Source organism: Petromyzon marinus, chromosome 17, assembly GCF_048934315.1.
Source record: "Petromyzon marinus isolate PM22_M1 ecotype Great Lakes invasive population chromosome 17, UKy_Petmar_22M1.pri1.0, whole genome shotgun sequence".
Classification (NCBI taxonomy): domain Eukaryota; kingdom Metazoa; phylum Chordata; class Hyperoartia; order Petromyzontiformes; family Petromyzontidae; genus Petromyzon; species Petromyzon marinus.
This window is the reverse complement of record NC_133683.1, coordinates 12,541,510-12,569,002: the sequence shown is the minus strand read 5'-3', so window position 1 is coordinate 12,569,002 and position 27,493 is coordinate 12,541,510. Positions and strand designations below refer to the sequence as shown.

Genomic DNA, 27,493 nt, shown 5'->3' with positions numbered 1-27,493 from the left:
CACACAGGCGCTAACACACACACGAGCTAACACACACACAAGCTAACACATACACAAGCTATCACACACACAAGCTAACACACACACAAGCTAACACACACACGAGCTAACACACACACAAGCTAACACACTCACACACACGAGCTAACTTGCTCACACACACACACACGAGCTAACACACACACAAGCTAACACACACGCACAAGCTAACACACTCACACACACACAAGCTGTCACACTCACACACACACGAGCTAACACACACGCACAAGCTAATATACTCACACACACACAAGCTAACACACTCACACACACGAGCTAACACACTCACACACACACACGAGCTAACACACACACACAAGCTAACACATACGCACAAGCTAACACACTCACACACACGAGCTAACACACAGGAGCTAACACACTAACACACACAAGTTAACACACACGAGTTAACACACTCACACACACACGAGTTAACACACTCACAGACACGAGTTAACACACTCACACACACGAGTTAACACACACACACCAGTTAACACAATCACACACACGAGTAAACACACACACACACACACGAGCTAACACACACACACGCACGAGTTAACACACACACACACGAGTTAACACACACACACGAGTTAACACACACACACGAGTTAACACACACACACGAGCTAACACACACACAAGTTAACACACACACAAGCTAACACACACAAGCTAACACACTCACACACAAGCTAACACACTCACACACGAGCTAACACACTCACACACAAGCTAACACACACAAGCTAACACACTCACACACACGAGTTAACACACACACGAGTTAACACACACGAGCTAACACACACACGAGCTAAATTCCTTAATTACGATGAGTTGTATGCACCAATAATTCGTGGTGAAATCATCGTTGCGCTGTACACATACACTAAAGGTCATGGTGATGATGTTGATAATGATGATATCGACGATGATTCATTCTGTTTTAGGACATGCTAAGTCATACATGTTTTACGTTTTGTACAAATTTGGCAGATAGCGTCCGACAGTTATGGAGTAGTAGTTAATGCTCAATTATTAAAACAAAACTCAGCAAATTCGTCAATAACAATAACACTGTGGCCTTAAATAAAATATACATTTATAAGAAGCGACGTTTTGAGCACTGGTCCTTGTTAAAAAATATTAAAACCTTTTTTTTACGTATGTGCTACGAAAGACCGTTGCCCGAAACGTCGCCTATATTATATATACGTTTTCCATTTAAAGACACAGCGTTATTGAAGACTTTTGTTGTTGTTGTCGTCGTTAACTGTGCTTGTGTACCACTGCCAACGCAACAACAACATCATCAGAAGCAGCAGCAACAGCAGCAGGATCCCCGAACGATTCGCGCTTGCATCACTGCAGCGATTACCGTCACCCCCCCATCTCCATCAACTCTCACGTCCTCTCTGCACAATTCATGACAATGCAACCACCGCCGTCCCAACTCAATCAGCTGTGAGTCACGGTCACGAGACGTATCCGGGCGAGAGACGTTTGTGTTTGTTTGTGATGGCGGGACCCGTGGACACAACGTGAACGCTGCACGCGAGGGTCATCGTCGCGCACAAAATAAAAAAAAATATTAGGAAAAAAAAGCCAAAGCTTCCCACACCCGTATAGCCTCAACACACCTTTTGGGAAGGAGAGGGGGCCGGGGGAGGTCTCACCTATGAAGGCCGTCACGGCACATGACACGGTGCGCGTGGCCAGAACCACGCCCGGATGCCTTTGTCTCCCTCGTGGCGACGTTTACTACACACCGCGGCCAGGTGCTCATTTGAGGCCGAGTCGACCTAGGGGATGCCCAGGCCCCGGTTGCGAGATAATCGTCACCGGTGTTGGCGGCCGTGAACGGGGATACCGAACTCGATCGCCAGGTTCGGAGTTCCACACGCACAGACATCATCCACCTCCAAGACTTTTAACGGATTGCTTGGAGCAAGCGCTGTTAGCGAGCCCCTATTAAGGTCGCGACGACGCCCGGAGGGGTGGTGTGGCTGAAACCAGGTACTCATTTATCACCCGAAACCGGGTACTAATTTAAAGCTGAGTCGACCTAGTAGAAAGACTCGCAAACTGCTTCAGATAATTAATCACCACTGGCTTGATTGGTCGCAGCGGTGGCCGTGAGCGGGAATCGAACTCGATTCGCCCGAGTGTTCAACTTCCCACGCCACCGCTCTTCACATTGTTGAGCGCGCACGCAGAAAGACAAAGATCCCCCGTGTAGCCTAATACAGACTGTTGGGGCAAGTGCTTTTAGCGAGCGCCTATGAAGGCCGGGACAATCCACGAAGGGGTGGGTGGCCAGCACCACTCCCGACCGCCTTTGTCGCCCCAGTGGCGATGTTTTTACACACCGCGCCAGGTACTCATTTGAGGCTGAGTCGACCTAGGGGAGACCCCGGGCCGATTCAGATAATCGTCACTGGGTGTTGGCGGCCGTGAACGGGAATCGAACCCTCGTCGGTGGGTTCGCAGTGCAGCGCTAACCGCTACACTTCCGCTCCCCACACACTCTAACACACATACACACACACACCCACCACCACCCAGCCATCAACACACGCGCGCTCATAAACGCACTCACGCAGTTGATCAAATAACTTTTATGCACTGAAGCCCCGCATCGCAAGCAAAGCAACGCACAGATCAAGTTTAATGCCCCCCCCTCCACCCCCATGTTATGCACCCCATGCGAACATTCATCAGACCCTCCCATCACGCTCAGTCACTCACCCAATGCAGTCACACCCAGTCAGCCAATAAGCCATTCAAGCCACTCACCCAATCAGCCACTCTTGTCAGCCAACCCCACCCGGCCAAGCCGACACCCAGTGCCCACCCCTCTCATCCCGCCCACCAGATACGCATGCCGTCTCAGCTGTTCGTCGCGGTAGGGCAGCGATTTATTGATGCGCCGACTTTACAGCCAGCCAGCCCGCCTCGAGTCAGCCGTTCAGCCATCGGGCCAAGCAATCAGCCAGCCAGGCCAGGCCCAAGCGAGCCCACTCGGCCAGACCCGGCTATTCCGCTCGCGCAAGCGACCACACATCCAGCCAGCCAGCCAGTGAGAGAGTCAAGCGGCTGACACCCGCAGAAAGTTTGAGCTCTGGGCGGTGATTACGGCAGCGGCGGCACTGTTGCTGTGACTGCCGCTGCTGCTGCTGCTGTTACTGCCGCTCCCGTTGCTGCTGCTGTGACTGCCGCTGCTGTGACTGCCGCTGCTGCTGCTGTTACTGCCGCTGCTGTTGCTGCTCCTGTTGGTGCTGCTGTTACTGCTGTTGCTGCTGTTGCCGCTGCTGACCGTCGCTCCCTCCGCTCCCCCGGTCAGCGGTGGAATTCTATCGTGCGGACACCGCAGAAGGCGCGCGTCGCTCACGAACGCGCGCGTCCCACGCCGCTCGCGTTGGGAGGTCATCAAGAGAGTGCGTGGCGAGGTGGTGGTGGTGGGGGGGGGGGGGGCTGGGCACCCCCCACGCTGATGTACGTCGGCGAAACATTCCCCACTGCCGAGTGCTGCTGCTGATATCGCGACGTAGCGAAGGGCGACCGGGGAAGTGGAGTGAGTCGCGAGAATTCAGCTCACGGCAGTGTCTCGGGCGCGTGTCGATAGCTCGCTGGCTGGGCGCAAGTCCCGTAGCGAGTTCGTTTCTTCGCTGGAGCATAACACGTGCAGCGAGTTGGTGAGACGACACGCGCCAAGACACGGCAAGTGTGTGTGTGTGCGTGTCTTTGTGCTGTGTGTCTATAGCTCTACGACGAGAGGGTGCACAGTATCTAGTGTGAGCTGATGTAGTGTGCGCGAGTGGAGTGTGCGCCAGTGCTCTCTTCCGCGTGTGTGATCGTGGCTGAGTAAGAGGGTGTGTGTGTGAGTGAGAGAGTGTGTGTGAGTGTGAGAGTGTGTGTGTGTGAGTGAGAGCGTGCGTGAGTGTGAGTGTAGGAGCGTGTGAGTGTGTGTGAGAGAGCGTGCGTGTGAGTGAGAGTGTGTGTGAGAGAGGGCACGTGTGTGTGTGTGAGTGAGAGTGTGTGAGAGAGAGCGTGTGAGTGTGTGTGAGAGAGCGTGTGTGTGAGTGAGAGCACGTGTGTGTGTATGAGTGAGAGAGTGTGTGTGGGAGCGTGTGAGTGTGAGTGAGAGCGTGTGTGTGAGTGTAGGAGCGTGTGTGAGTGAGAGAGAGTGTGTGTGTGGGAGCACGTGTGTGTGTGTGAGTGAGTGAGAGAGAGTGTGTGGGAGCACGTGTGTGTGTGTGAGTAAGAGTGTGTGTGAGAGAGAGCACGTGTGTGTGTGTGAGTGAGAGTGTGTGTGAGAGAGAGCACGTGTGTGTGTGAGTGAGAGAGAGAGTGTGTGTGGGAGCACGTGTGTGTGTGAGTGAGAGTGTGTGTGAGAGAGAGCACGACGTGTGTGTGAGTGAGAGAGAGAGTGTGTGTGGGAGCACGTGTGTGTGTGTGTTAAGCTCGCGTCGACCGACTCTCACTCCACTCTCTGCACTCGCTCTCCCCCTCTCGCTCGCACGCCCGCACTTGCCCTAAAGCTCCCCGTGCGTTCGCTCACGTCGGAGGTAGCGAGCGAGTGGCTCTTTGCCGTGAACCTTAAACACACACCCCACCCACTCACCTACCCCAGCCACCTCGCCCCGACACATACCCATCGCCTCGACAACAAACGCCGGCAAACCAACCATCCGGAGTCTGCTCGCTCACTGCTCAGCGAACACAACGCAGGTAAGAGAGCCGAGTTCACCAACTTCTCTCGACACCCCCCCCCCACCTGGTGCTGTGCAACTTTGCAGATACATCTCTTCTGCTGTGATGAAGGGGCCACTGCCCGAAACGTCACCCATTTATATATCGCGTTTTTATTGTTGTTGGGGTTAGCGATATTATTGACTTAATGCTACGAGTCGGTTTTTTTGTCGTCACAAGTGGCAGAGATGTTACACATGTTACGCTCTTGTGACATCGTCATGCTCAAAGTACAGTATCCCTTTCATGTACGCATGTTGAACTTATCTCGCACCGTACGGAGCCAACCGTGCCAATCGGAGGTGCGAACATGTAAGAGAGGACACACACAGAGAGTTGTGTAGGCTTGGGCTGCCGGGTGGCCAAGAGATGGCAGGACCGCAATTGATTCTTAAATCAATCTGTGCGGCGCTTTTGAGTGTTTATCCCCCCACCTCGTGTGCGTGATGATGGGTTTCCTCCGGGGTGGGGTGGGGGTTGCTCAGGGTTGCCGCTGGCAAATATACGACACGCGTTCAATGGAAGTGGCCAAATATCACCAAAGGCAGGCAGGCACCGCCTGCGAAAGTGTCTCGGGCATCAACTCGGGAATTATTAGTATTACAGAGATGTGTGTGATTTACAATGTGTGTTCGTGTGCTTCTGCGTGTCCAAACAACTTGCAGACACTGCTTTTATTCATACGTATCATCTGTGTATATGTGTTCAATGTATACGGTATTTGTATGTGTATGTATGTCTTTATACGTGCGTGTGTGTGTGTGTATGTGGTACACATACAGACCTACGGATTCTGAGCATCCCCTATGTTGACTCAGCCTAAAATGTGTACCTGGTGCGGTGTGTAAAAACATCGCCGCTGGGGAGACAACGGCGGTCGGCCGTACCGGCATTCATATGTGCTCACGACCAGCACTTGTCCCAAAGGTCTGTTAAGGCTATGCGGGGGATCTTTGTCTTTTTGTATGCTGAAAACACGTGTGTGCTGGGCGAAATTGCTGGTGGTGTAACGGAGCGGCTCAACGCGCGCGTGTGTGTATGTGTGTGTGCGTGCACGTTGTGGGGAGCGGTGGTGTAGCGGTTACCGCGCTGCGCTACGAACCTGGCGACCTGAGTTCGATTCCCGCTCACGACCAACACCTGTGACGATTATCTGAATCGGCCCTGAGCCTCCCTTAAGTTCGACTCGGCCTCAAATGTGTACCTGGTTCGGTGCGTAAAAACATCGCCACTAGGGAGACAAAGGCGGCCGGGCGTGGTGCTGGCCACCCACCCCCTCGTGTGCCGTTTCGGGCTTCCGTAGGTGCTGCTCGCTAACAGCACTTGCCCCAACAGTCTGTGAAGACTATACGGGGAATGTTTGTCTTTGTGTTTTTTTTTTGGTTTGTGTTGACAAAGTCTCATATATAGTGAACCGTATTGTACAGGTGAAACCTCTTCATCTACACAAGCTCAGATGTTTTTTTTGTTTAATCGGAACTCTGTTGATCACTGCGTGATGATGTCCATGGCGCTGTAGCGCTGGGTTTCGAGGCGCGTAGGCGATGTAGTCTGTGATGAGTGACGCATCGCTCAGTGGCCACCGCAGTAACTAAGAAGGGCCGTTGCCCGAAACGTCTCCTATTATATATTTTTGCTTGCGCACCGCCGCCAATGCAGTACAGCCGCGTTAATTAGTTTAGTAACGTGCTGGGGATGAGTTTGTCCTGTGTGTGTGTGTGCATCTTCAAGAGTGTGATGCCCTGTGAGCAATCAGAGGGGGGGTGCAGGGGTTTCTCCACGTCGTGCGTGCACGGAGAATCCCATAACTCATGGGCTATTGACGCGTTTTGGACATGAGTCATTCGTCGTACGTTGTGACAGCACTCCCGAAAGCACAGCCTATTCTCCCATATCGATGAATGCAGAGTGCTATGCATAAAATGGTATATGTATATTATAGTGCGATGCATGTCGTCTATACAGTATAGGTACATCAGTATACTTCAGTGCAATGGATTAGCCTGTGTGTAGGAGAACCAAAACGCGGGACGATCCATTTATAGATGCCCCATTAATTACGATGGTGGCAAATTTGACCTCGACGTCGAGGTGATGACAATGTGACCTAAAGGTGTCGAACGTGTTCCTCGCCAATCTTTGTTTCTATTAATTAACCACTCTCCCCTCTCTCTCTCTGTACGATATGGGAGGCGTCGCTTGCTCATGGCGGTGCCGTACTCGATGAACTTTTGCGAAGGAGAGAGTACGACATCAGTGGGGTATCTCGAAATGGATCGCCCTGAAAATAAAGTTGCCTGCGAATATGGTCCAGGGCATTGGTGTGGTATCGCGCAGCTAGCGATGTTTTTTTTTATATATACACCCACAGTAAGTAGCCTTCACGTGCACAGTATGGATATACTGGCGCACGTCATGCGAATGTGGAGTGTCCAGCACTCGCGTTTGTAGAGCGAGACGGCCGAGTTGATGTTTGACACGTGTGTAGGGATACCGTGACATTCACGTTCACATACAGGGCTTGCGTTAAAGGTAGGGTTCTGTACAGACAAAGGCCGACTTTATCCACTGTCGTCATTAACAACACTACTGCCATATAAACATATATATAAACGGGCGTTTCGGGAAACACTACTTATTCGAAGTACGTATAACAGAGGCAGCACTGTGCGTTGATAATAAAGCGTGCGTGGCGTCGTGTGTGGTGTAACAATTGTTCACCTTTCTGGTATGAATGTAACAACACATCGTATGAAATCTCTACCATAACCCACTGCTGTAAACTCCGGGCTCAAGGGCTGTTAGCGAGCACCTATGAAGGCCAGCGCACGGTACACGCGGGAGTGGGTGGACAGAACCACGCCCGACCGCCTTTGTCTCCCCAGTGGCGATGTTTACTACACACCGCTATCACCAGGTTCTCATTCGAGGCTGAGTCGACCTGGGGGGGGGGGGGAGGCCCAGGACCGGTTCAGATAATCGTCACCGGTGTTGGCCGTGAGCGGGAATTGAACTCGGTTCGCCGGGTTCGGAGCGCAGCGTAGCGCTAACCGCGACGCTGCCGTAGCGAAGCAATTCGTCATTTTAGGCTGAGTAAACTTTAGTGTGGGGGGGGGGGGGAGTCCTGGGACGCGTCGGGATGTTGTCGTAGTTGTCGCGTATGGCCAGGAATGTTACTCAGGTAGCCCGGCTCGCGTCGTAACGCGCCTCCGATTGCATGGCCGTCAATCTGCATGGTTAAGTCCGTATTCTTGTGCAGGGAAATTTAGTTTTCAGGTCCATACTGCGTACAGCCGTTGCAATACGGGCAACAACAAAAAATTGTGTTGTCTATTTGTTTGTGTTTCTCTCCCTTGTGATGGGACATTGTAGGATGCACGTTGGAATTTATAAGGGCACGGGGTGACCAATGAGGTCTGAATCGGTCTCTAATAACGTCGGCAGTGATAATGGGTTTGACAAGTATGCGATGATCACGGTTGGCTACGTACGGTGCGAAAGAAGTTCAACGAGCATGCATACGTAACGCAGTGACGAGCGACACATCATCCACACGAACAAATCTATCGCATTGCGATGCAACATACATTGCGGCTGGAATGGGGTCGTGCAGGAGTTCACGCACTGCCCTATGAGCTCGGCCACGTGAGTTCAATTCCGGGCCACGGCTATAATATCAGTGGCGAGTACTATCTCAACCTGCCCCCCCCCCCCACCCACACACACAAAGTATGGTCGACTACCACCCCCACGGCCCAAACGGCATGGAGGGGAGGATTCCTCATAAACCAATAGTGTGTATTGATACAGGGCTGTCTGCACATCATCGCATGCCGTACAAAAACAGCGTAGAGCAGAGGGTTCGTTGCGACATCATTCCCTCTCTTCTCTGTGCGAGCGGCATTGAGTTCATGGCAGTGCCGACACAAGAGAGGAGAGAGAGAGGTGGGGGTGCTGCTGCTGGTGGTGGGGTGCGTTCTGCATTAGTAACAGCTGTGTATTCTCATAGCCGCTCCGTAGTAACGACTTCGCAACTTTTACCGCTCATTCAACAACAGCAGCAGCAACAGCAGCGACAACAGCAGAAGCAGCACAACGTGTGTGTGTGTCTGACGGTGAGCACTCGGAGCTCATTCCGGCTGCCCAGCCATCGTCACACGAGTCGAGCACTTCGCATCGCGTGGAGCGAATATGAACGACACGCACGGACGGCCACAGAAGCGGGAGGGGGTGGGTTGGTGGTGGTGCGTGGTGGTGGTTGGTGGTGCGTGGTGGTGGTGGTTGGTGGTGGTGGTGGTTGGTGGTGGTGCGTGGTGGTGGTTGGTGGTGCGTGGTGGTTGGTGGTGGTGGTGGTGGTTGGTGGTGGTGATGGTGGTTGGTGGTGCGTGGTGGTTGGTGGTGGTGGTGGTGGTGGTTGGTGGTGGTGGTGGTTGGTGGAGGTGGTGGTGGTTGGTGGTGGTGGTGGTTGGTGGTGGTTGGTGGTGCGTGGTGGTTGGTGGTGGTGCGTGGTGGTGGTTGGTGGTGCGTGGTTGGTGGTTGGTGGTGGTGGTGGTTGGTGGTGGTGGTGGTGGTGGTTGGTGGTGGTGGTGGTGGTGGTTGGTGGTGGTGGTGGTGGTGCGTGGTGGTTGGTGGTGGTGCGTGGTGGTGGTTGGTGGTGCTGGTGGTGGTGGTGCGTGGTGGTGGTGGTGGGTGCTGGTGGTGGTTGGTGGTGGTGGTTGGTGGTGGTGGTGGTTGGTGGTGGTGGTGGTGGTTGGTGGTGGTGCGTGGTGGTGGTTGGTGGTGCGTGGTGGTGGTTGGTGGTGGTGGTTGGTGGTGGTGGTTGGTGGTGGTGGTGGTGGTTGGTGGTGCGTGGTAGTGGTGGTTCGTGGTGGTGGTGGTGGTAGTGCAGGGAGGGGGGTGTCAGTTAGAAAGAAGCCCCTTTGGACACGGCTCATGTTGAGCCTTTGTGTCTCGCGACATTTATGAGCCAGTTGCTGCTACCGCTGCTGCTGCTGTTGTAGCGACTGCTGCTGTTGTAGCGACTGCTGTTGCTGCTGCTGTTTTAGTTGCTGCTGCTGTAGCTACTTGTGTTGCTGCTGCTGTTTTATTTGCTGCTGCTGTTTTAGTTACTGCTGCTGCTGTTGTAGCTACTTGTGTTGCCGCTGTTGTGGCTACTGCTGTTGCTGCTGTTGTAGCTACGTGTGTTCCTGCTGTTGTGGCTACTGCTGTTGTTACTGCTGTTTTAGTTGCTGCTGCTGTTTTAGCTGTTGCTGCTGCTGTAGCTACTTGTGTTGCTGCTGTTGTAGCGACTGCTGTTGCTGTTTTAGTTTCTGCTGCTGTTGTAGTGACTGCTGTTGTACGCTACTACTGTTGTACGCTACTACTGTTGCTGCTGCTGTTGTACGCTACTGCTGGTGTACGCTACTACTGTTGCTGCTGCTGTTGTACGCTACTGCTGGTGTACGCTACTACTGTTGCTGCTGCTGTTGTACGCTACTGCTGGTGTACGCTACTACTGTTGCTGCTGCTGTTGTACGCTACTGCTGGTGTACGCTACTACTGTTGCTGCTGCTGTTGTACGCTACTGCTGGTGTACTCTACTACTGTTGCTGCTGCTGTTGTACGCTACTGCTGGTGTACGCTACTACTGTTGCTGCTGCTGTTGTACGCTACTGCTGGTGTACGCTACTACTGTTGCTGCTGCTGTTGTACGCTACTGCTGGTGTACGCTACTACTGTTGCTGTTGTACGCTACTGCTGGTGTACGCTACTACTGTTGCTGCTGCTGTTGTACGCTACTGCTGGTGTACGCTACTACTGTTGCTGCTGTACGCTACTGCTGGTGTACGCTACTACTGTTGCTGCTGCTGTTGTACGCTACTGCTGGTGTACGCTACTACTGTTGCTGCGGGTGCTTTCTGCTGCTTACCTAGCAGAGGCAATGACGAATACATTTGATTGAACTCCATGCTGAAGCGAGACGCACTCATTCCTTACGATGAGTTTCCTGTATTCTATTCGTATGATTTACTGTGGAAAGAACATTTATGAGAGTTAAGTTATTCCGAGGATAACAACAAATGCGAGCAAAAAAAACCCATAACGTCGAATATTTTCTGTACGCGGTTTTGTATTAATTGAGTATAGATTGTGTCGTTCTATGGAGAGACTGTGAATCGCCGCGGGAATGTGGAATGGCCATCGCTGTCTCGGGGCCACAGTACGGCGATGAGCCCCGTCGCAGATTCCGTTTAAAATCAAGGAGATACTTTGATTTTGTAAGCACGGGGTGATTTTTAAAAGCGCGAGCCTTGGGCCATCACATCGCGATTCCGCTGCCCTTGGGAGGCACTGTTGAACTTTCCCGTCGTTTGTATGCATGTTGAACTTCTTTCGCACCGTACGCAACCAGACGTGCCAGTCCGAGGGTCCGTCTCGCCCCAATGCCATCACGGATTCTGCTGCCACATGTGCAGGCCGTGGAACAAGTGAACGACTGCGTTTGGAGCTCTCTGCAGAGCGGTGGGCGAGCAGCATCTTCCGTGTTCTAAAGCGGTCTGAGGAAGCAGATATCACAGAACAATACACCTAAGAGCCCTTTTATCAAGTCATCTGTTGTGCAGGCTAGCCGTGGATATCTGACGGCGGACAGTTGATGACACACGCCATCAGTAACGAGGCTCACTGAGTTGGCCAAGTAGCGTTGAACTCCAAGGCTTTTCCTGAAAACAATTCCCCCCATGCACCAAACCCCCTGCTGATGGTCCGGGTGAACGTTAAATGATGCAACGCAACATATGGGCGCGTCATTGTACGTGACCGGCTCTTTTTTTGTATGGGAGAAACGATAGTTTAGTGGTTAGCGCACCGCGCTACCAACACCGGCGACCAGAGCTCTATTTCGTAATGATAATAACAATAATAGTGGCGTGCATTTTAATCGGTCCTGGGCCTCCCCAAAGCTCGACTCGGCCTCAAATGAGTACCTGGGGAGACAAAGACGGTCGCGCGTGGTGCTGGCCACCTCCTGACCCCCGTCGTGTGCCATCCCGGTCGTTATAGGTGATCTCTAACAGCACGGGTTCTCTCTAACAGCACGGGTGCTGTCTAAGAGCACCCACCCCCAACAGTCTGTTGAAATGCTATGCGGAGGATAGTTGTAAATAACTCTTAGTTCTCATTTCGTTATTTATTAAGAATGCCTTTACTGTTTAGTGCTGTTGTCCTTCCCCCGCAACTCCGATCAACATGATTGGCGACGTACGGTGCGAAAGAAGTTCAGCATACATACATGCCTAGCTAATCAATCAAGTCCGTGGTTAGCCAGTTTCTACTAAGTCTACGGGTTCGATCCCCAATGCAGACTGCAGCCACACACCTCGGAGGCGGTCACGATCCAAACGCGCCAGTTCCCCCCGGCTAATTATGCACGCAGCTCAAATGTGTCCGTTCCAATTAGCGTGTATGTCTTACGTAATGGATTAAACCATTATGGGACATTCCCCCCCCCCCCCCCCCCCCCACATTATAGATCACCGTGGCATCGTCGGCAAGAGTTGGGTCGGTCACCTGTGGTGTTGGAGTCATTTGCGGGTGCCTATGTAGCAAGGCTGTAGCCATGGAGTCAACATTGGGGGGGACCAAATCTTCCAGGGGGTCTGGGGGTCCCCCCCCCCATAAAACTATTTTGAAAACTAATTTCCTGCCTAAAATATAAAAAAAATCACTAACACATACGATGGACTTTTTCTTAATTTTTTACAATAATGTCTAAGTGTATTGTATTGCTGGTTTTTTTGTACCTTTTCTTGTTTCATTGCATGTAATGGCAGAGATTAGGGATTTATAAAGTACAACCGTAACCACAATCATATAAACAGAAATCTATTTCATAGCAATATATTGGGGGGGAGGGGGGGGACATTTTGAGCATATTATAATTACGACCTTGCAATGTAGGGATAAAAAAATAATAAGTTTGCGTGTTTGATGCGCGGGGGGCCGACAAGGCGCCAATATTTCCACCCGCGTGTAGTTTGTGTCACAAACAAACAAAAAAGGTTTCTAATGTAAAATATAAATTGCCGTAATTGCGTTAACCGCCACAATTTGATGCTGCATCAAGGGGAAATCGGCGATCGCAATGGAACTGTCTCGCGTGGTTAACGAGACATTATCGCTTAGGGTTTCTGTTCGTGTGGCAGTATAACAGGTGTGTGTGTGTGAGAGAAAGTACGCCTATGCATGTGGTAGTGTGGTGGTAGTGCTACGCATTTGAGGCTGAGTCGACCCAGGGGAGGCGCAGTACTCCTAGATCCACTCAGTGTGTAAAAACATCGGCACTAGGGAGACAAAGGCGGCCGGGCATGGTACAGGTCACCCATCCCCTCGTGTGCCGGTCTTCATAGGCGCTCGCTAAGGGGCCGTCCATATATGACGTCACGCACCTGGGTGGGGGTCAGACATTTGTGGCGATGTGTGACAAGGGGGGGGGGTGGGGGTTTGAGAAATGTGACGTCACATCAAAATGCGCAACTTTAAATAAATATAGACAACACGTTCTACTTAATTAAATAGACTTTTTCATGTTTTCTCCTACAACATCAGAGTGCAGCGCCACATTAAATGGTCGCTACAATAACAATAGTTTAAAGCGATTTGAAGCAAGTTTTATTTGGGGGGGCGCAGAGCTTTGTGACGTCATATTTGAGGGGGTGTCTGACTTTTTGTGACGCCGTGTGACGAAGGGGGGGGGGGTCAAACATCGTCCAAAATCGCGTGACGTCATTTATGGACGGCCCCTAACAGCACTTGCCCCAATAGTCTATTCAGGCTACACAGCGAATCTTTGTCTTTGTTATTGTACCTGTGCCTGTGTTAACGTAGCCGTGTGTGTTCCTGTGAATATTCGTACGTGTAGGCGGGTGCGTCTCTTTTGTGTGTGTATGTATGAGTGTGCGTGTGGTGTGTATTACACGTGTGAATACGCGCACGTGTGCGTTCACGTCCGTACCAGTGCGCATGTTCTCGTGTGTAGGCGTAAGTGGGCAAGTGTTGTTTAGGGGGGTTAGGTAGGTGAGTGGGTAGTTAGATGGGTGGGTAAGTAGGTGGATGGGTAGGTGAGTAGGTAGGTGGCTAAGTCGGTGAGTGGGTAGGTGGGTCGGTAGGTGGGTAGTTAGATGGGTGGGTAGGTGGCTAGGTGGGTGGGTAGGTGGGTCGATAGGTAATTAGATGGGTGGGTAGGTGGGTAGGTATGTGGGTGGATAGATCGGTAGATGGATGGGTAGATACGTGGGTAGGTAGGTAGTTAGATGGGTGGGTAGGTGGGTAGGTATGTAGGTGCATAGATCTGTAGATGGGTGGGTAGATACGTGGGTAGGTAGGTAGACGAGTGAATAATTGAGTATCTGTGCGCGTGCATGCCCATGGGCTCGCGTGGTTTGGCCACTCCGCTACGTGCTGGCGCGCGAGGGAGGGAGGGGAGGGAGGGAGGGAGGGAGGGAGAGAGGGAGGGAGAGAGGGAGGGAGGGAGGGAGGGAGGGAGGGAGGGAGGGAGGGAGGGAGGGAGGGAGGGAGGGAGGGAGGGAGGGAGGGAGGGAGGGAGGGAGGGAGGGAGGGAGGGAGGGAGGGAGGGAGGGAGGGAGGGAGGGAGGGAGGGAGGGAGGGAGGGAGGGAGGGAGGGAGGGAGGGAGGGAGGGAGGGAGGGAGGGAGGGAGGGAGGGAGGGAGGGAGGGAGGGAGGGAGGGAGGGAGGGAGGGAGGGAGGGAGGGAGGGAGGGAGGGAGGGAGGGAGGGAGGGAGGGAGGGAGGGAGGGAGGGAGGGAGGGAGGGAGGGAGGGAGGGAGGGAGGGAGGGAGGGAGGGAGGGAGGGAGGGAGGGAGGGAGGGAGGGAGGGAGGGAGGGAGGGAGGGAGGGAGGGAGGGAGGGAGGGAGGGAGGGAGGGAGGGAGGGAGGGCAGCAGCAGCGGCAGCATGGAGACACGGAGCGAGTTGGCCAACACGCGCTAACATATGGCGCTGTAAGGCGCGCCACAGCTGGGGGTGCCATTTCTCTCCCTGGCGCGCATCTGACGGGCAGATTGTCGACGGGAATCGGCTCGTTCCCCCCTGTTTGCTAAAGCCCCCACAGCGACCCCCTCCCTCAAACCCCCAGCATCTCCCCTTCCCCCTCTTCTCCCCCACCTCCAAATTTCCCACCCCACCCCGTTCCCTATCCCCCACGGGGTGTGGGACATTCACGGGCAGGATTGTCCCTGCGAAGCGCTCACCCGCACCCCAGGTGCGCGGTTAAACGGTACGCGCTCACGTACTACGCCTCGTGCATAGGGTCACGCGGTGGCTTTTGAACTTGTGTAGTGACAGACTGGAGAGACGCTATATCAGGAGGCACTCTGTTTATTTATAGCCTTCGCAGGCACTGAGAATACTATAGTAAGGGCAGGACAGCAACGGGCTGCCTGACCCACAACGCTGAGGACGAGGGTAAGACGGCGGTGTCGATGGTGACGAAGACTTGACGGGACATGACGGGCTCCAGGGGTCCACTCCAACAACGGCCCCGAGTCCCGCGTTTCTCTCCCAAGCGCAGCCTCGCTCCCCCTTGGCTACACCCCCCCCACCCCCCTTCTAGAACCCCCTAGAAGGTTCCCGGGCTTCTCCCGTGCCACCTCCGTCCCCTTCTTCCTCCCGCCTGCTCCGTCGCCTCTGGCCCACAGGGTTGACGTGCCAGCCAAGCTCCTCCTTGTCAGCAGCCAGCGCTGCACGCCGAAGTGACCCATTCCATATCACTACACTTATTTAAACGTGTAATGTATAGATTTATATTGCTCTCTAATAACGGACGTTGGTGAGTGTGTGTGTGTGTACTGTGTGTGCATTGGGTGGAGCGGTGGCGCAGTGGTTAGCGTACTGAGCTATGGTGTGAGTTCGAGTCCCGACCACGGCTAATCTACCGGTTTGGACTCCCCCACCCCACCACCACTTAACTTCGCCGACCCGCACTGACCGGCGTGGTGAAGTATGGTCAATCTACACCCAGGACCGGCAACGTCGCGGGGAAGGCAATCATCCAGCAGTGGATTGACAACAAAAAACGCGAATTGTGGTGAAGGAATACTTTGCGTTAAGAGTGATGCGTTTGTAAAATGCACTTCACACAATCACCAGCGCATGTACAGTGTTTTATAACTTGAATGGATTGCGTGTAGTTGATTACGATCCGGCCCTGGTCCTCCCATAGGTCGACTCGGCCTCAAATGAGTACCTGGTGCGGTGTGTAGTAAACATCTCCACTGGGGAGACAAAGGCGGCCGGGCGTGGTGCTAGCCACCCACCCCCTCGCGTGCCGTGCCGGCCTTCATAGGTGCTACTCGCTAACAACACTTGGCCCAAAAGTCTGTTGAGACTATACGGGGGAACTTTCTATATGGAGTATATACGTAGGAGTGCGTGAGTATCTATATAAAGCGTCCTACGCACCGTAACAGCACCCTAACACAACAGTATGAGTAAGATTAATTGGGGGAATTTTTTCTATCTTGAATTCCTCATTTCTAAAAGTCCCGAATAAATCCTCGGACATATCAACAGCGTGTTGGCTTCTGAAAGACATGACTATTAGTGGAACAGCTTGAATCCGATAACTAGCACTTCTAATGGTGTGTCAATCCACTGCTGGACGAACGCCGTCGGAATCAGAATCTGTATTTATACTGCGAGGGGGAATCCGATGAGCTATGAAGCCCTTCTTCACAGACGTCCAGTCGGGTAGGGACGTCACAACAAACAAACAATACAAAAAACACGACGGGAGTTTGCGTTATTTGACCATACTTCATCACGTTCGTCATCGATGTGGGTTGGTGCAGTCCGGCACTGCAAACTGATGATTTGCATTCCCGGTTCTGCTACTTACTGGACTCACTGAGTAAGAGTATTTACTCACAGAACGTGTCTACACAGTACCTTTTTTGCGGATATTAATGGAATTTGCCAAACATCCCCTAGTTCGGAACCCTCTTGACAATGCATCTTTACACCCAGGCTCATAAACACGTGGTAAGGCTGGTGTTTACGACTGTATTGTTTAGTGGGGTGACTGGGTTCGCATCGGAGTTCATGGTACTGACGGCTGTATTAACATCTAAAGCGGCCAACCCAGCGAGGTGAAGTATTGTCAACGGCAATTCAGAGATAATTATTATCATTTGTGCTGCCGTACATGAAACAAAAGGCACAGATTCCCCCGTGTAGCCTTTAATCGGCTATTGGTGCAAGCGCTCTTACCGATCACCTACGAAGGCTGGCGTGGCACACTACGAGGGGTTTGGTGGTCAGAACCACGCCCGGCTGCATTTGCATCCCCGGTGGCGATGTTTACAAATCTCACAAAGTACTCATTTGAGGTCGAGTCGATCAAGAAGGAGGTCCATGCGTGTTTAAGATACTCATCGGTGGGTGTATGGCCGTGAGCGGGAATCGAACTCGGTTCTTCGGGTTCGTAGCGCAGCGTAGCTGCCTGGTGCACTGCCGCTCCCCATAAAACACAAGTAACAAAGACAAAGATTCATACTCTTTGGTTTTTTCGGTAAAAATCACGTAGGTAAAATAAAAGAAAACAACTAAATTAAATCACGACGTTTCGGAGGCAACACAAGCTTCCGTCTTCAGGTGGAACAGTCACAGCAGAATAGCTGTGCCAAGAATTAAAGACAAAGATCCCCCGTGTAGCCCGTCACAGACTGTTGTGGCAAGTGCTGTTAACGAGCCACTTAACGGCACACGAGGGGGTGGGTGGCCAGCACCACAAAGACAAAATATCCCCCGTGTAGCCTTAACAGACTGTTGGGGGCAAGTGCTGTTAGCGAGCACTTACGAAGGCACGCACGGCCGGCCGGCCGCCTTTGTCTCCCTCGAGGCGATGATTACTACACACCGCACCAGGCACCCAGATAATCGTGACCGCTGTCGTTGAGTTCGTGGCCCAGTGAGCTCCACTGCCGCTCCCCACAGAGCACCCACGCACACTCACACACGTCTCACGCGAAGCTTTCCCGGCCCAATGAAGACTCGATTCAAGTGTCCGGTACCTAGGACTGGGTGGTTTCTGTTTTGTTCTCAAGGACCTGTGTCTTTTCATTGATGTCTTTTTTTAGCCCTTTTTTTGAATAGCCACGCCATCCCCATAATAATGGGGGGGGGGGGGGGGGGGGGTATAGGGGGGGGGAGGGTGGTTCGTGTTGCCCTGGGAGACCCACACCCAACTTGAATTTCACGGCTGCGAAATGCATTGTGCAGGGCGGCCGCGGATTCTTCAGTCGATCGAAGAGTCGTTTTAAGTCGGTGGTGTTTTTATTTTCTCTCTCTCTTTAGAAGTACAGTTTACATTATAGACTGCAGTGATCACGACGTGCCCGTTACGTTTCGGGATCTCCGCTGTCACCCCCCGCCCAGGCTTCTGTTGGTCTTCACACTTCGTTGTACAACGCGGCGCAGTGCGAAAGAAGTTCAACGTACATACTGCATCAATAGAGGACACTCAACCTAATGTAACGTATACCCACGTACGCGTGTACATGCGTGCACTCATAAAAAGTGCACGTTGCTACTGCAATGTACTGACGTAGACCTTCTCAGATGCACACGCGCATACCAATACAAACTCGTACCTGTGTTAATACGCACACACACATCCACACCTATGCACGACCTACACTTCTGGTGCGTACCCACGGTCATTCCAGCGCATACAATATACGGATACACGATGTCGCTACTTCTATTGAAGATATACACGCGCGTGTATGTGTGTGTGTGTACGAGCACTTCGGTAGGATTATGTGTATGTAGGGCTATCGTCAGGGCTAAGGGCTAGAGTGAAGGATATTAATTGGGGTTTGGGTCGTACGTACGCACGTGTGTTGAACTTATTTCGCGCCGTGCGTAGACGACCGCGTCAATCGGATGTGCGACTACACCGGAGGGATTCGGGTCTCGGGTTGCAGTTTCAGTTTATTTATTTTGGTATAGCCCTGTGAGCCATTCGGCTCTTGAATCGGGTGCAACCACAACAAACAAAAAAACACGAACAAGACAAACATCTTAAAGTGACTATGCAAACAGAAAATCCATGAACAAAAATACAGCAAAAAATTCCCGAAAAAAGCACCGTACACCAACGCTGTGTGCAATAAATCCGAGTGGGATGCAAGTCAAACAACAACAACAACAACCACAAGAAAACTTAAATTAAGGCCGTCAGTCTAACTCCGTACTACAACAAAACAAACATGTCCAAACCAAAAAACTTTTCGAATTCACCAAAAAATAAAGCCATAAGTGCAACGTAACAGTGATCATAGGGACTGTGACCGATTTTTTACAATAAACTACATAAATAACATGTAACACCAAATCCTAGAGCCATAGCTGACTGCATGAGTTACTCCACAACAACAGAAGCATCAGTCGGAGTATCAAATTTTTCAATGCACCTTTAAGATCAGCACGCTAAATCAAAATACAGATAATACTTTGCAGTGTCATCCAGAGCGAAACATTTTATTTTATTTTACGCCAATGAATAGTAGTGGCAGCTAGGGGTGTACAACTCTTCTAGAGCAGTTTTGAGAGAAGATCTCATTGGTAGCGATTCAAGTTGCAGTTTATTGGCAATAGCATTCCAGACCCTGGGGGCATCAATAGCAAAGGCCCTTCCTCCAGTTTTTGTACGGCAATAGGGAATGTGAAGCTGGTAAATGAGCGAAGACCTGAGGTCAAATTTGTTCTTTGAAACAGAGAGGAGATCCAGCAGGTAGTCTGTGGATTTTTTTGTAAGTACATCGTGAATAAGTAAGATCTGGTGCACAAGCCGTCGAACATTAAGAGATGTTAAGTTTGACCCAATGTAGAGATCACAGTGGTGAGTCCTATATGGGCAGTTCAATGTAAATGTTAAGGCCGAGTGATAGATGGAATCAAGCTTCTTCAGTACAGTACTTGGGGCTGATTTATACACGATGTCGCAGTAGTCAAGCAGAGGCAGTATGGTAGCTTTTATCAATGCCAAACGGAACATAGGGGGGAAGCAGTGCTTGCGACGATACAGAAAACCAATTTTTATTTTTGTCTTTTTACCAATATAATCAATGTCATCTTGAAAATTCAGTTTTGAATCCAGAATGACCCCAAGATACTTATAGATCTTGACTTGCTCTATTTGATAATTATTTAAGGAATGTAATTGGGGAAAAATAACTTCCTGCTTTAGTCCTGGTGAGAAGCATAGCACCTTGGTTTTGGAGGTATTCAGAACTAGTTTAAGAGCAACTAGCTGATGTTGTAGTTTGTTGAAATCACCCTGTAGCTTAGCAATCACGTTATCCGGAGAGCGGCCAGCAGTAATCAGTATCATGTAATCTGCAAAAAGATTTACCCTGGAATGATCCAGGTCAGTGCCCAAGTCATTGACATAAAGAGAGAACAAAAGGGGGCCGAGGATGGAACCCTGTGGAACCCCTTTTGTTATCTTAACACTGTTTGACCGCCAATCATCTGTGAATACAGTTTGGGTGCGAGAAAAGAGGTAATTTTGTAACCATTTTTCTGCGTTTTCGGAAAAACCGAGGCAACTTAGTTTACTAAGCAGGGTGTTGTGGTCTACTGTATCAAAATATTTGGACAGGTCTAGAAAAAGACAGGCACAGTACTGCTTATTATCAAGGCTACTGTAAATGTGATCCAGAGAGTCTAATGCAGCAGATGTAGTGCTGTATTTTTTTTCGGAACCCAGATTGTTTTAGATGTAGTAGATTGTTGGTGGACAGCAAACTGCTAATTTGGTAGGTCAATAATTTTTCAAAAATTTTCATCAACGGGGACAAAATTGAGATAGGTCGGTAGTTATTTGGATCATCTTTAGGGCCCCCTTTGTGAAGTGGACGGACATAGGAATGTTTCCACTCTAGAGGAACTGATGCTTACTTTGATGGACAGGTTGAAAATATGGGCTATAGGGCTATAGGTTCGCTTGTAGACGAGGTCACGCAAAGGGTCAGCAGCTATGGCTCGAGACATCGACCGCCTCTCAAACCCCTTCCACGACCCTCAATCCTCACCGCGTTCTGCTCGCGATAGCACGTGACTGACCGCGTTGCGATACCAGCCAAGGGGGGTAGTGGGTCCCTTCGAAAGCGCGTCTCGCCTATCTTTGTGGGAAGTTCTGGGCTGCGCACGTACGCGTCGGGGTAACGCCTTGTTTAGCCCAGAGGGTTTGCCGGTTCAGCCTCCCGGCGCGGTAGTTGGATGAAGTTGTCCCACCACCACAACCACCACCACTACCCTACCGCCTCTGTCCATCCTGCGGTGTAAATGGAGTCACCACAGGCAGTCTGTAATCGTCAGGTCGCGCGCCAAGACGGGATCAAGTGTGCTCGGATACTCCAAACCTCTTCCAAGATGTTTTGTCCAGCGTGGAAGAGTAGACCAAAACACCCTCTTTAAGTGGAGGCCCTTCCACCAGCGATGGCGTGAACAATAACCTCGGGACTTCACCTCTCTGTGGCTTTCTTTGCCCTCTTAATGTGTCCGAGTTCCGAAGAGACAACGACTCAGCCTCGGACCGTTTTTTGCCGACGTCACCGCTTTGCTTGCGAGGTCCTCTCTCGACAGCGACTTTGTAAAGCCCGTTTAAGGGTGTTCAGTTGGTGATTAAAAAATATATATATATATTCTCGACTAAGGTTCTCAAATAATGCAATCAGAATAACGTGCAGCGTTCGCGTCAGTCCACTGCTGGATGAAGACCTCCCGGCGTCGGCCAGTGCCGGTGAAAGGCGGGAGGAGGAGGTGGTGGTGGCAGGAGCCATTCAGATATCACTCGCCAATAATGTCAGCCGTGGCCGGTTTAGTCATCGAACTCGAGTGGGCAGGGTTTGTGAGCGATGTGCGATAACCGATGCCCTCACCGCTCCACGCAGGAGTTCGGTTGTACACGCGCCTCATTGTGAACACGTGCTTCATTGTGCGCCACCGTCAACGCAGGCTCCCAACGCTATGCTTGAATTGGCACGCGAGCGGTAAGCAAAAGGAGCGTGGGCACTGATAAATATAATCAGTTTGTGTCTTCAGACGTCCACTGTAACCGCACACGTGTGTACTCACTGCGATGTGGCGTAAATTGCACTTGACGATGCCATTATTGATGTTCGTCTGTCGAACCGGGCGAGAGCCCGTTGAGTGAGATTCATTATCTCCGGTTAGAAGACATCGGGTGGGACACGGCGACCTACACATATGTAGCTCTTGGGAAGTCTATTTTATTCTAGCGTATAGCAGCGATGTGTCGAGGAGATGAATTCCAATGTCGAGGCGGTGTGCTGGCCACGAGGAGAGGGCTTCAGGAGAGAGTCTGTGTAGCGTTGCTACTCCTGCGTTGTAGAAGCGCAGACTACAGTCCTGATGTGCCCGCCGTGCCGCGTTGGCTTTTGGTTGCTGAACGAACACACCCATGAGGTCGGACTCATTACACACACAAAGTGCTTGCCAAAAATGAACCACAATGCCTCGCTGATCTCAAGGAGCATAAACTATCGTCACGCAAACTCTGGTCATCCTCGCAGCAGTGGATTCTGGCTGGCCATCGAACACAGACGGTCACCGCATCGCGCGCTGCGGCCGTCTGGAACGCTGTGCTTTCCGACAATAGGAAGCCAGTGGACGCTGCGCACTTTTAAATCATTTAGATTGAAAGCTCATTTCTTTAGAACTGCTTTTTGTGTTTAGTTTTTTTGTCGTTGCCCCGCACCTCGGATTAGCACAGTTGGCTACGCAGGGTGGGAAAGACGTCCAACGTACATACGTACGTGTCACAGGGTCTTTAACGTCTATTCTTTGGGTCTTTCGGTAAAGTCACGGAGATAGGGTCAAAGAAAATAACCAAAAATATTTATTTTCTTTTAACCTATCTACGTGACTTTACCGAAAGACCCAATTAATAAGAATTCCTGCAGTCACGAAAGCTTTAAGTCAAGATTATTTAACGTCCGATTTACACAGGAATACGTTGCATTCTGTCGGTATCCCCCCCCCCCACCGTCACGTCAACCAAGTCGCCAGGGTAAATGGTATTTCACAAACTGTTGAGTAACCGCCGAACAATGCCGCATCACACCCACGTGCAATTTCCAGGCGCGTTTTTGGACGTGCAAATAAAATCACTGCGTGCTGCAATTCATAGTAGTTTTGACACGCAAGGTATTAATAAAGCCAATGAGTAAACAAGGACGGGCGGGGGGGGGGGGCACCGCTTTGCCGGGAACCCGCGCACCTGAGTTGCATTCCCGGCCAGGGCTAACGTCAGTGGCGAGTGATGCCTGGAACCGCTCCTGACACCCTCCAGTGTGGTGAAGCATGGTCAAACAACCTCGCAACAACCGACATGGCGTTGGGGGGGGGGGTAGAGGGGAGAGACGGCTTAATCAAGCGGTGGAATGAGAATGTGTTGTAAGTTATCATGATAAGCATCACGCACTTCAGACAGCTGTCAGTAGTCAATACGTCTGTCTCTGGCTATTGCAGAGGCGCATTAGTTCCCATTCAACGTTGGCGTCGAGCCTTTAAACGTGCACGTTTAGTGGCTGGTAAATACGGGAGCAGCCCGATCTTCCCCATGGATCTGTCGGCCAGGTGCTCCACCGATCATAGCCGGATTCGAGTGACCCGTGTGAATTTTCGCCCTCGGTGACGGTATCATTTGCACGGACGTGGGCTGAACTTCTTTCGCACCGTACGTAGCCCACCGTGCTACGTGGGAGGTGCGGCTCATTTTGTGTTCAAGGGTAACACGGAGACACGCAAACGGGGTGCGCCACTGCCAGTGCTCACCAAGCCGCGTCCCGTATCGTGAACCACTGCGGTAGATTCCATTCTCTTAGAACGCCGTGTCTTTTCATCACGTCGAATTGTATATAACGTGATGAATGTGTTGTGGAACGCAACTCTTTTTTTTAATGACGCGGTTGCGAATTGGCAATAACGCGATCGAGCTGACAGAACTGCGTCGCGCGAGCAGGAATCTGCGGTTGCACGGCTGCCTCGGCGGAGCATAGCAACAAGGCGTTTGGGATGCTGCTGGATGCTTCTAGATGCTGCCCACGCGACTCCGTCTTTGTTCAGCCTGCGTACGCATCTCACGCGGACTGTGATTTACCCCGTGTTATGTATTATTCACTGTAACGCGATTTTGCCGTAAAGCGGTGTTCTTCGGGAACGCAACTTCGTTATAGAACGGACTGTCGTCTGCGCTCCTTCAATGGAGGAGGAGGAGGAGGAGGAACAGAAAATCGAGAGCAGAACTCTCTCCTGAAGCCCTCTCTTTGTGGCCAGCAGCAGACCTCGACATTGGCATCGAGCTCATGAACCACATTGCTGCTGCCGCGCGCAAGATTAGAACGGAATCGCACCGAGCAATTTGTGTTCGCGACCTACATCACTCGTGGTGTATACATTCAAAAGAAGTAATTGGCGACATATTTTGGCCTTCGACTTGCTAGAGTTGCTTGTTGTGTTTAGTTTAGTTTGTTGTCCTTCTCGCCGCACCTCCGATTCGCATTGTTGGCTACGTACGGTAACATACATACAGAGTCAATCGTTCACGAGTGAGCTGTAAAATATTATACTCGTCTAGAATGATTATTATTGAAACAGGTGGAAGCCGATTGATACCCATCTCTCCCGCAAAGCAGATCTTGATAGGAACACACCGACTGAGTGAGTGTGCAGCAAAGGTGAAAACAAATCGGGGAGAAATACATTTGCCCTCGATCTATAGCGGGCAGTTAACCCCACCTATATTATATTCTTGGTTCTTTCGGTAAAGTCACGTAGAAGGGAAACAATAAAATAATAAAAATATAAAACTATAAAATTCTCACGACGTTTCGACTGCAACACAAGCAATCATCATCAGGTGTGAAAAATTCCCACCTATATCATTAGAACCACGAGAATGAATTGTAGGTACGTGTGTAGGTGTGTGTGCTGAACTTCTTTTCGCACCGTACGTAGCAAACCGTGCTCATCAGAGGTGCGGGAAATTCAGTGCCCTTTCCACATACTCCGAGTAAGTAAGAACATTTTATACTACGCACTCTTACGAGTCCAGTCCATCACGAATGTGCATTGATCACACGTCGAAGTTCATTGATCACACGTTGAAGTCCATTGATCACACGTTGAAGCCCATTGATCACACGTTGAAGTCCATTGATCACACATCGAAAGTCCATTGATCACACATCGAAAGTCCATTGATCACACGTCGAAAGTCCATTGATCACACGTCGAAAGTCCATTGATCACACGTTGAAGTCCATTGATCACACGTCGGAAGTGCATTGATCACACGTCCAAAGTCCATTGATCACACGTCGGAAGTGCATTGATCACACGTCGAAGTCCATTGATCACACTTCGAAAGTCCATTGATCACACGTCGAAAGTCCATTGATCACACGTCGAAAGTCCAATGATCACACGTTGAAATCCATTGATCACACGTTGAAGTCCATTGGTCACACGTTGAAATCCATTGATCACACGTCGAAAGTCCATTGATCACACGTTGAAGTCCATTGATCACACGTTGAAGTAGGCTCTCTGAAACGACACCGGTCTTGAGTCTGTTGCGGAACTGGCTCCGGGGGATAGATGCCGAGCGTGATCTGGTAGCGGAGTTCCAGGTCTTTGGGGCCGGAGACCCCGAAACTGCGTCGCTGGCCATGTCGCTAGCGAGGTTTGCACGCGGTGGGTACAGCAGCAGCAGCAGCAGCCGCGGATCAGCAACAGCAGCAGCCGCGGATCGTAGTAGATCTGAATATGTTGGGAGGCGGTACGCAACTGAGAAAAACACTTCGGTCCTGCTTGTTTTTACTTCTGATTCACTCAACGCGTTGAATGTGGGCAGCACATCGCTTAAAACTCACTTGCCGTTTTAGGAGGCAGACTGCGAGAGTTCCGTGGTTCGAATGCAGCTCTTTCCTCGTTAGAGAAAGTTGACGTTGCTATCTCAATGTGCCATCTCCTGCAACATCGAATGGCAATATTAAAAAAAAGAGTTGGTAATGGTTGGTGAGATAAGTCGAGTTCGCGTGTGTGTGTGCATCATATCTTATCGTGGGAAGTGCTGGTGCAGTGGTTAGCACACTCCGCTAGGAACCCGGCGACCCGAGCTACATTCCTCCTCACGAACCAATAACAGTGGTGAATATTCCAACTGGTCTTGGGCCTCCTCTATGTCGACTCAGCATTAAAATCATCACCTGACGCAGGGGCGGTGACAGGGTAGACAATTGTCACCCCCGAAAAAAAATAAAAAAATCGAAAATCTGAAACATTCTGCGTATAAAGTGTACGACACTCGGTCTGGCGGACTCCGTGCAACTGCATTGTCAGAGCGTGTCGCCAACCGATGGCGTGGGGTATAGCCGATTTCTCATTCAATCATTCTCGAAATTAAAATTTGTTGAATGTCACCCCGGGCTGAAAATCCTGGCTCCGCCCCTGACCTGACATTGTGCGTAAACATCAGCACCGGGGAGACAAAGGCGGCCGGTTGTAGTGCTGACCTCTCCCTTATCTCGTGTGCCGTGCCACCCTTAATAGGTGCTCGCTAACAGCACTTGGTTCCAACAGCCTGTTGAGGCTATACGGTGGACCGTTGTCTTTGTATCGTCACGGGATTTTTTTGGTTTTTGTTTTTTTGCTTTACGAACAACATTCGTAGTTCATTTCACTGGACACTCGCCACTCGACCATAGCGTGGAGCGGCACCAATTGGCGCGTACACATCAAAAGACTAAACCTGCTTAGCGTTCTCTCTGGAGGAAGGGGAGGGGAAGGAAAAACACAAACAAACGAACCCAGCTCTGACAAGGGACATCGGGTCACAGGTCGAGGATGGCGCTCTCTAAGCGCCGCGTCTGCCCGGCGTGCACCGAGACGCATTTCGCTCGTCGCGTCTCGCGGTTGTGCAAAGCCATCGCCCGCGTCCACCGCTGCTGTGAAGCGGTGGACGCTCTCTCCACTCCCCCACCACCACCACCACCCGCCACTTGCCCCCACCTGGCTCACGCGGCTCCATTCAGCCCCCCACCCTCACCCCACCCCGCTAACCCACCCCCATTACTCCCCGCCATATGGCAAGCATCAGGGCCTTCACTCGCGGCGCACAGCGGCAAAGCCACGCTGCTTCACGGCATCGACGCGGTGGCTCTCCCGATCAGCTGCGGCTTTGGGCATTTCTACTCGCGCAAAGGCGCTGGCTTGCGGGTCTGGTTGGGAGTTTTAATTTTAAATTATTTTCCCTTCCCACCCCCCCCCCCCCCCCCCCCCAACGGGAGATGGCACCCTCCTGCAGTACGCAATGCAAAGCCGACGCTTAATTACGCTCGTAACACATCATCGCGTGCGGAATAACAATCATCGTCCTTATCATCATCACTGCCCCCCCCCCACCCCACCGCTGCCTCCGGTACAAAATCGAAGCGTTGTGTCCCCGGGGTTCTCACCTGGTTGCTAATGGATTTTATTATTTCGCTAATTTACTAACGGTGCAGTTCATTTAGGTTTCTGGCAATGGCGAATATTAAAGTGAACTTGTGCACCCATCTGGCTCTGATCGTTCCTGTACCTAATCCAGCTCTTCCCGCTTTC

The 27,493-nt window shown here is 51.4% G+C and overlaps 1 protein-coding gene across 2 annotated transcripts in view; it reads left to right on the top strand.

Moving 5' to 3' along the window:
• Positions 1-2,644: 2,644 nt before the first annotated feature.
• The window catches only part of LOC116943325 (zinc finger and BTB domain-containing protein 18-like), a 55,943-nt gene continuing 31,094 nt past the window's right edge, over positions 2,645-27,493 (top strand). Inside the window, exons 1-2 of one of the 2 annotated variants that reach the window (XM_032956115.2) lie at positions 2,645-3,749; positions 4,596-4,785. The gene's annotated coding sequence lies outside the window, so the exon portion shown is untranslated. Of the gene's footprint in view, positions 4,786-27,493 lie in introns of both variants that reach the window. The other variant, XM_032956114.2, reaches the window with a different exon arrangement.